This window comes from Phalacrocorax carbo, chromosome 2 (assembly GCF_963921805.1).
Source record: "Phalacrocorax carbo chromosome 2, bPhaCar2.1, whole genome shotgun sequence".
NCBI lineage: Eukaryota > Metazoa > Chordata > Aves > Suliformes > Phalacrocoracidae > Phalacrocorax > Phalacrocorax carbo.
Genome location: NC_087514.1, coordinates 88,016,254 through 88,026,701, shown reverse-complemented (window position 1 = coordinate 88,026,701; position 10,448 = coordinate 88,016,254). Strand labels below are relative to the sequence as shown.

Below are 10,448 nucleotides of genomic sequence, written 5' to 3'. Positions count from 1 at the left end.
GCCTTGCCACAACAATCATAATATTGAAAAAGGTATTTTTTACTGCTGCTGTAGGAAAATGTGAATGGAAAGTATGCCAATATGTTTAGATTAACAAGTAGTTCAAATTGCTACAAGCATCCTTAAAAGCTTATTTTAACAAAACACAATAGTGAAGATATTTCTTATATTTGCCAAAGCTGGAACAACATGGTTTCTATGGGAAAGTATATCCATGCAAATGAGCTTTCAGGCTTTTCTTTATAACTGTGGGTTATTTCCAGCTGCAGAAAGTCTTGGCTTTCCAAGTATACAGAGGCTTCCTCTACCAGCTTTTTGGTAGAAAAAATTTTTTTTCTATGTTGTAAGGAGCAATCTGATCAAAGGATCAGCACATCTGGTAGTTCTAAAACAGTAAAACTAGTTTTCTGCTTCTAGCAAATGACGAAGAAGTTCCTCAGCATTCATGGATTTTGTTTCAGGAATGTCACAAACCAACAAAGTATCCTAATCAAGCACTTATGCTCGCATATGATTTTCCAAGATATAAAAGTGTCTTTTCCTCTTATTTTTTTCATATAGCTTTTGATCTCAGTCACACAATTACGATTGCACCTCTATTCACTTACTCTACCTTTTGTGGTCACAATTCCTTCCATTTTGTTTAGGGTCCTGTGGAGCCAGTTTATCTGCTATGCATAGTATATGATACCAAACTTACTTTGCAAGATTTACTACAGCCCCTCACCAAGAAATTCTGTTCTTGTAACTTGAATAGTTAGTTCGGGGCCAGTAGCAGTTTCTATCTTATGGGTTGTATATTCAGATGACTTTGCTCTTCTTAATCTGATGTGCTCTGATCAGCTCTCACAGCACCTTCCAGTGGTTAGCAGCTTTTATTTCTTTTTTTTTTCTATGACTGCAGCTGCTTTGAAATTTTGAAGGTTATTGATTACATATATCAGTTTGCTCCTTACTCTGACATGTACTTTTACAAATATGTTTGTGTCTTTTCCATCTGCAAGACAACATTTCCTGTGGAGATACAATTGACTGTAGTACAGCAGGTCATTTTTAGACTTAATATAAGGAAAGGCGTATTTCAGAGGTTACAAAATTTCTGTGCCTCTTGACTATGACAAGGGTAGTTTATTTTGAAGTGTCTATTATAAAAATTATAAAATATTTGGGGAGAAATAACTCATTCTTACTAACACAATTATGTAGCAATTAATCACCAAAGTTGATAATGAATATAGAATGTGTAGGTCTAGGCTACATTTCTGAGAAAAGTGTTGATGGTTCTGATTCATCATTACATTGCTCAATAGACCTAAAATTCTCTCAGGGAATAATTCTATTTTGGCACTGTATTGGGTTTATTTGACAACGTTTTGGTAGTGGGGGGCTGCAGGGGTGGTACCTATGAGAAGATGCCAGTATTTGCCTCTACGTCAGACAAAGCCAGTTCCAGCAGGCTCCAAGATGGACCCTCTGCTGACTGAGGCTGAGCCAATCAGCAGCAGTAGTAGCACCTCTGTGATAACATATTTTAGAAAGGTTAAAAAGCACTGTGAAACAGAAGCTGTGAGAGAGAAGTGAGAATATGTGAGAGAAACAACTATGCAGACAGCAAGGTCAGTGAAGAAGGAGGGAGAGGAGGTGCTTAGGATGCTGGAGCAGAGATTGCCCTGCAGCCCATGGTGAAGACAGCAGTGAGGCAGGTTGTCACCCTGCAGCCTGTAGAGGTCCATGGTGGAGCAGATATCCACCTGCAGCCCATGGAGGACCCCATGCCAGAGGTGGATATGCCCTGAAGGAAGTTGCAGCCCATTGAGACACCATGTTGAGGCAGAGTCCAGGCAGGAGCCTGGTAGGTTTTCTGGTAGGACTTGTGACTCCGTGGGGCATCCACACTGGAGCATTCCACTCCTGAAGGATTGTACAGCATGGAAAGGACCCATGCTGGATCAGTTTGTGAAGGACTGTCTCCCATTGGAGGGACCCCACACTGGAGCAGGGAAAGAGCATGTGGAAGGAGTAGCAGAGACAAAGTGAGATGAATTGACTGCAACTTCCATTCCACATCCCCCTGAGCTGTTTGAGGGGGAAAGAGGTAGAAAAATTAGGAGAAAAATGTAAACTGGGAAGAAGGAAGGGTCAGGGGGAAGGTGTTTTTAGATTTATTGTTAATTCTATTGTCCTACCTCTGTTTAATTGACAATAAATTTAATTTCCCCAAGTCAAGTCTGTTTTGTCCATGACAGTAATTGCTGAGTGATCTCCCTGTCTTTATCTTGACCCACAAGTTTTGTTGTTTTTTCTCCCCTTCTTTTTGTTGCAGAGGGGGAGTGATAAGAGTGGCTTGGTGAGCACCTGGCATCCAGCCAAGGTCAACCTAGCCCAGGTGCAAAATGCTGGGCTGTGTTTTATGGAAAATGAATACAAGTTCCACTTACATCTCCTTTTACATTGTTAAACACTTCATATAATTTGGGTCTGATACCAAATGTTCATTTTCATTGACTGTGGTGGTGTCATTGCCTTCTAGTGGTTGACTTTTATAAGCCAATGCTGTCATAATTTGACTACCTTTTGTGTATCAAGCTGAGTGGCAGTCTATATAATTATTTTTTGATGAATATTTTTTGTGTTTTTGACATGACCTGGTGTCTTAGCCGTTATGTCAGATTATCATTTTAGTTGTACCAATATGAATTTAGAGTATCTCCTGGGAAGTCAGTTGAGTCATTACAAATCTATGCTGATGTAAATTAACCCAGAACCTGGCTGTTTGCATGAGAAATAAAAGTTTAAAGAAGTTTATTTGATTTCTGCATGCTGAACAGGTTTTATGGAGAACTTTTGCTTATTTGCAGCCTTATCTTGCCACTTTTAGCGGAGACTATGCAGCAAAAAATGTAACCTTTTAAAAACTTTTTTAAAAAAATACTTGCACCAGCAGCAATATGCTGGTTACCTAGTAACTATTGCAATAGTGGCCTTGGTGGGTGACCTGTGAAAACGCCCCAAAATAAAAGGAAACCAAAAGTGCTAAGGCTACCCAGATGTTGTGATTACGAGGGAGAATGTTGATATCTAGCCAACAAGGTGACTCAGTGAAGAGCAAGGAGAAGGGATTAATCAAGATAACAGCCTGATATAGGAACCAGAGGTGCAAAAGTGCAAGTTGTGCGAGGGATGTAGGGGGAATTAATGGTCCTGAAGCTAGTCATGTAGTGTCTTGTATGTGGTGGGTTGCTGATTTCACATGAGAAGCTTGATCAATAGATAACCTGATACTGCAGAAAGCAGTACAACAAGAAAGGTTGGAGTTATATGTCTGGCTACTATTGAAGGTATGTGTTCAAGCACTGCCATATCCAGGAAATAAGCGTATGTACAGTATTTTGTTGCACATGGTTTCAGTATCGTAGGTAGGTTTCCTTTGAAAGCCCATACATTAAGTAGTTGCCTGACGAGTCTGGGGACAAGAAAGGGGTGTGCCCAAATACACATTGATGTATATAGTACATGCATTAGATGTCTTTCCTAGGATTAATGTAATGTATTATGGGGAATATAGATTAATGCACAGCAATACATAGGATTACATAAATACTGAAATAAACTGAGGATTTGGGGGTGGGGGGAAAAAGGGAGGGGAAGAAAAGTAAGGTGGGGGACGTGTTTTTGTGGGAGTTCCTCTGGCTGAGGTTTACAACAGTGGCTTTTCAGGCTGAAGAACTTGGAGAAAGGCTAAGCATGAACTGGTATGACCTATTTTGTACTTTTTTCTGGGGTTGTGCTTTGTTTTGGGTGGGCTGGCAGTTGCATCTAATCCTTTGCTTTATTATGAGGTAGTTGGTTTAGTGTTGGCGTCTGTTGTAGAGTATGGATCATTGTTGAGTTTGGGGTTCCTTTTCTGGTGTTGGTGCTGTTTATGCTTTATTTGGGTGGGATGTTGGTGGTTTTTGTATATTCCGTGTCTTTGGCAGATGATTCTTTTCCTGAGGCCTGGGGAGATTGCTGTGTTGTGGGCTATGGTGCAGGGTTATTTCAGTACTTGTAGTTGGAGTGGTTGTTGGGGACCTTGTTGAGGGTTGAAATTTGGGGGTGGTTTCTGTTGATAACGGTGGGATGTTTTCAGTTCAGTTAGATTTTAGTGGTGTGGCTATGTTTTATTCATGTAGCATGCGAATGTTTGTGGTGGCTGTGTAGGGGTGGTTTTTGACTTTGTTGTGTTGGAGCTTGTACAGGGGCTGCCTTGTGGGGCAGTTTGGGCAATTTAGGGGCTTGGGGGAAGAAGTCAGATAATAGTTTAATGTAAAACACCAGCTTTGGGAGTTGGAGTTGAAAGATTAAGTCCTTTTTCTCTGAGGTTCAAGTGAAACTCTAAGAAGAGGTATAGTCTTCACTCTTTGGTTTACAGTGCTTTTTGTAAACTATTAGAGTATTTTTGGTAGTTGAGTATTTTGTTTTCTAGGGCTCCAATGAGGGGAAAAAGGATGAGAAGGATGGTGAAGTAGGCAAGGGAGTCTAGGTGGCCAATAATAATGAATGGATGTTCTACTGGTTGGCTGCCCACTCATGTCAGGATGAATAGGCTGGCGACTGAGGCTCAGAATAGGAGTTGGGAGAGAGGGTGGAAGGCCATTGTGCATTGTTTAGACTTGTGGAGGAGGGGGTTTAGGAAGACAATTAGAAGTGAAGCAGCTGGGCCTAGTAGTCCTCCTAGGTTATTGGGGATTGAGCATAGGATAGCATATGTGAATAGGAAGTATCATTCTGGTTTGATACGGGGAGGTGTGACCAGTGGGTTTGCTGAGGGCAAGTTTTCTGGGTCTCCTAGTAGGTTCAGTGAGAATAAGGCTATGGTTGTTAGTGGGAGTAGTATGAGTATGGATTCTAGGATGTCCTTTAGGGAGAAGTAGGGATGGAATGGGATTTTGTCACAGTTTGATGTCATGCCCTGTGGATTGTTTGAGCCAGATTCATGGAGGAAGGTGAGGTGGATTAGAGTAAGACCTGTGATTATGAAGAGGAGCAGGAAGCACAGAGCACAAAAGCAGGTTAGTGTTGGGTTGTCTACTGAGAGCCCTCCTCACGTTCATTCTACAAGGGTTTGACCAGTGTATGGAATAGCCAAAAATAGGTTGGTAAGGATTGTAGCCCCTCAGAACAGTTCATCAGGCATTGCTGTACCTGGGAAATAAGAGTATATACAGTGCCTTGCTGTACATGGTTTTCGTATCATAGGTAGCTTTCATTTGGAAGACCATATATTAAGTAGTTGCCTGATGAGTCTGGGGACAATAAAGTATTCCTGGTTACATGTCGATTTATATAGTACATGCATTAGATGTCTTCCCTTAAATAGTCCTTCTAACAATCATACTCCTCCCCATAACCCTTTTATAGCCTCAAAAATCCCTATGAACCAACACCACCACACATAGCCTGTTAATAGCCACCATCAGCCTCCAATGACTTCTTCCAACATACTACCCACACAAAAACCTAACCCAATGAACCAGTATCAACAAAATCTCATCCCCTCTACTAGTATTATCCTGCTGACTTCTACCACTTATAATAATAGCAAGCCAAAACCATCTCTAACATGAACCACAAAAATGAATCTTTCTCATAATCTCCCACAGAGTAACTTCCTCAATACTATTTTGTCTAGACAACACAAACTATGAACGTACACACAGTTGAATACTCATCCTAACAAGAGGCCTTCAACACCTCCTATCACTTAAAGCCACCTGATGACTATTAGCTAACCTCAGAAACATAACACTACCACCACCACCAAACCTTATAGCAGAATTAACCGTCATAATCACACTATTCAACTGATCTCCCCCCACAATCAACCTTACTGGGACCGCAACGCTATTAACCGCCTCATTCACACTATTCATACTGCTAATCACTCAGTGAAGAACACTACCAACTCACATCACATCCATCCAAAACTCAAACACACGAGAGCACCTCTTAATAGTGCTCCACATTATTCCCATACTACTCTTAATCCTAAAACCAAAATTTATCGCCTGAGTTCATGTAAGTATAGTTTCAACCCAAACATTAGACTGTGACTCTAAAAATAGAAGTTAAACCCTTCTTACCTGCCTAGGGGAGGTTCAGGCAACAAGAACTGCTAACTCTTGTATATGGGTCTAAAACCTCAGCCCCCATACTTTTAAAGGATAACAGTAATCCACTGGTTTTAGGAACCATCCATCTTGGTGCAAATCCAAGTAAAAATAATGAAGAGTACACTACTCCTCAATGCCTCCATACTTCTCATGCTAACAAAAATCTTTATACCAATACTACTTCCACTGTTATCAAAAAAACTCCAAAACTCCCCAACTACCATCACACATACAGTCACAACTGCCTTCCTAACCAGCCTAGTACCAATAACACTTTTTATATATTTAGGCACAGAAAGCATCACCTCCCACTGAGAATGGAAATTTATCATAAACTTCAAAATCCCACTCAGCTTTAAAATAGACCAATACTCCATAATATTCTTCCACATTGCATTTGTAACATGATCTATCCTTCAATTTACAACATGATACATAAGCATAGAACCATACATTACAAAATTATTTTCCTACTTCTTAATATTCTTAATTGCCATACTAACATTAAATATCGCTAACAACATATTCTTACTATTCATCGGCTGAGAAGGAGTTGGAATCATATCATTCCTACTAATCAGCTGACACAAGGATAAGCAGAAGCCCACACAGCAGCTCTCCAAGCCGTACTCTACAACCAGATCTGAGATATTGGTCTCATCCTAAGCATAGCATGACTTGCCTCAACCTTAAACACCTGAGGAATACAACAAGCCTTCTTCCCCATTCAAACTCCAACAATTCCCCTACTAGGCCTTATCCTCACTTCCGCAGGAAAATCAGCCCAATTTGGCCTTCGCCCATCATTACCAGCTGCCACGGAAGGCCCAAACCCAGTCTCTGCCCTACTCCACTCCAGCACCATAGCTGTAACCAGAATTTTCCTACTCATCTGCACCCACCCCGTCCTCACCAGCAACCAGACTGCCCCCTCTCTCTGCCTATGCTTAGGGGCCTTATCTAGATCATTCACCACTACATGTGCCCTTACAAAAAACTACATCAAAAAAACCATTTTCTTTTCCACATACAACCAACTAGGACTAAACAGTCACCATTGGATTAAACCTGCCACAACTAGTCTTCCTTCACATTTCCAACACCTGCCTTCTTCAAAGCCATACTATTCCTTTGCTCAGGATCAATTATCCACAGTCTTAATGGAGAATGGAACATTTGAAAAATAGAAGACCTGCAAAAAATACTCCCAACAACTACCTTCTGCTTAACCGTTGGCAACCTCGTCCTAATAGGAACCCCATTCCTAGCAGGTTTTTACTTAAAAGACCTCGTCATTGAAAACCTAAACACCTCATATCTAAACATCTGAGCACTACTCCTAACAGTCCTAGACATGTCATTCATCGCAATTCACAGCCTACGCATAACCTTTGTAGTCCAAATGAGATTTACCTGCACACCCACCATCGTCACAATAAACGAAAACAACCCAACAATCACCAACCCAATTACTTGCCTCGCACTAGGTAACATTGTAGCCAGCCTATCCATTACATCCTACATTGCCTGCACAACCCTCCCCTCAATAACCATACTCACAGAAACTGCAGCTATCATCATCACAATCCTTGGCACCATCCTAGCCCTAGAACATAACCCACACCCTAACCCAACCAAAACAAAACACCTACCTAAACTACTCCTCTACACTAGGAAATTTCAATCCACTGATATACCAAGCTAGCTCCACAAAGCTCCTAAACAACGGACAAAAAATCACCTCACACCTAATTGACCTGTCCTGATATAAAAAAATGGGCCCCAAAGGACTTGCTGACCTACAACCCATAGCAACCAAAATCTCAACCACCCATCACAGCTGGACTAATCAAAACCTGCTTAGGCTCTTTCACTGTATCCATCCTCATTATCTTCCCATAAACACATAGACCCAAATCCCACCTGCTACTAAAAATAGTCAACATCTCCATAATTGACCTCCCCACTCCCCCAGACATCTCTGCCTGATGAAAGTTTGGCTCACTCTTAGGTATCTGCCTAATAACACAAAACCTAACTGGCCTACTACACTGCAACGAAGACACAACCTTAGCATTCTCCTCCATCACCCAAACCCACTGAAACATACAATACAGCTGATTAATCTGCAATTTACAAGCAAACAGAGCCTCATTCGTCTTCATCTGCATCAACCTACACATTGGACAAGGGTTCTACTATGGCTCATACCTATGCAAAGAAACCTGAAATACAGGAATCATCCTTCTGCTCACCCTTACAGCAACTGCTTTAATAGGATACTTCCTACCATGAGGACAAATATAATTCTACCCAATACTGACCTGCTTTTGTGCTTTATTCTTCCTGATCCCCTTCAAAATCACAGGTCTTACTCTAATCCACATTATCTTCCTCCACGAATCTGGCTCAAACAATGCACTACGGTGATCTGTTGCTCTATTTTGTTTATATCCAGTTAATAATTTCTATGGGTCATCACTCCTAGAGGATAATACAAAAACAGGAAGATATCTGATGGATATCAGTCCTCATTTCCTCTATTTTGTGATTTGGTTCATGACTAGTGGAATAATATTTCTTTTTCCTTCATTGGTTTATATATTTCAGTATCACCTTTACGCCTAGGAGTCGGAGGTCAGATAATGCATAGTATTATTTGTCTTTCTTGTAGCAATACTATTTGTTACATTTGTGTGAATTGCTTGTGAGATTTTATATCATGATGCTAACATGCAGAAGCTGTATTTTTTCAGTTTTATTGACAGAAGTTACATTTTTGGCTGGATGTTTAAGTCAGTAGATATTGTACTTTGTTGCCGTAAGTGGAAGCTGATATACTATACTGAACCAGTCAGTATGTAAATATAAATTTATAAAGTAATGGTTATAATCAGGTACTCACTTCTACTATGTCAGAATCTGACCAATATTAAAAGATAATAGTGATTTTCTTTAATCATATGTGAAGGGAACTTCTGAGGCAGAACCATAAACTTTGTGAAATACTGAGTGACATCTACTTGAAATGCAGTGACAACCACCTGGTTTCCTGTAGTGAGAGATTTCATAAAACATGATCATTAATTTTGTTATTAGGATAACTTAAAATTGATCTAGAAGTGTTCTTTTTCATCTCACTGCCACCAAATAGGATTGCTGTGGATTATGTAATTTCCTGACAGATGTTTGTCCAGTCTGCTCTCAGTCTACCACTGACAGACATCCCAAAATATTCTAGACAATCTATGCTAGTGTTTAACCATCTTTACCTGTATGAAGAGATTTTCAATTTACACTCATTGTTTTGGGGGCTTTAGATGTTTTCATAATCTGTAAGTGGTTCTAACATTGGCAGTTACGAGTATTTGCAGTGTGTAGTCCTAGATAAGCATCCTCCAAATTGTCTGCAAAAGGTTGCATCATGAGTTTTAGCCTGTATATATTCACCACCTCCTGGGCCATTTTCTGTAGTAAAACAGCATGGAAATGTTATTCAGTATTTGACCAAAAAAATGATTTAATGCTCAATTAATTTGATTTTCAGCCTGTGGACTTAAATATATAATTTTGAATCATCTAGGAAAAAAAAAAAATTGGATTTACAGAAAATAATTCAATAATTTTCTGTAATTTTTACCACTTTTAAGCAAAGTCTTCTTCCAGATTTTTTCAGGACAGAACTCAGTTCAGAGGCATGAAAAGTAATTGTGAATATCTGACTATCTAAATGATACAAAGATTCATTTTGTCCTCAAAATGTATTCTCAATATTTTACTTCTAAAATAAATATTTGTATGGCATCCATTCTTCCAGATTCTGACAAATACTGTAATGCAACTGCCAAAATTCTGATAGCTCCCCTTCACTTAAACAGATGTAGTAATTGCTAGAAATTTCCTAAAAGTCAGTTCTCCTGAGGTTTCATACATGTTTGCCAATTAATATGGATAGTTGGAGAATCATCCAAATTTTTGTGATGTTTATCTGAAGCAAATCACTGAGCCTGTGGTGGTTCATCCATTGCTAATGAGAGAATTAAGTTTAAGCTTGTACATGTATACTGTTGACAATATTATGGATAAACTCTGTACCCCTCAGAAGTCAGGGTTCAATTTATTATTAATTTCAGTGGGGCCACAATTTAGTCCATTGTACAAAAGCACTGTGTAAAGCAGGAGGTTCAAAATGACACTACAGTCTGTTGCCTTTACTAGAATTCTGCAATCCTGCAAGATAAGGTACATAAAAGGAACACAGCAGTAAAGAATATGGAATTCCATATTACTTTACCC

General features: G+C 39.8%; 1 pseudogene; it reads right to left on the bottom strand.

Annotated features, from left to right (window-relative positions):
- Positions 1 to 4,405: 4,405 nt before the first annotated feature.
- On the bottom strand, positions 4,406 to 7,580 carry LOC135311781 (cytochrome b-like; annotated as a pseudogene).
- Positions 7,581 to 10,448: the final 2,868 nt, after the last annotated feature.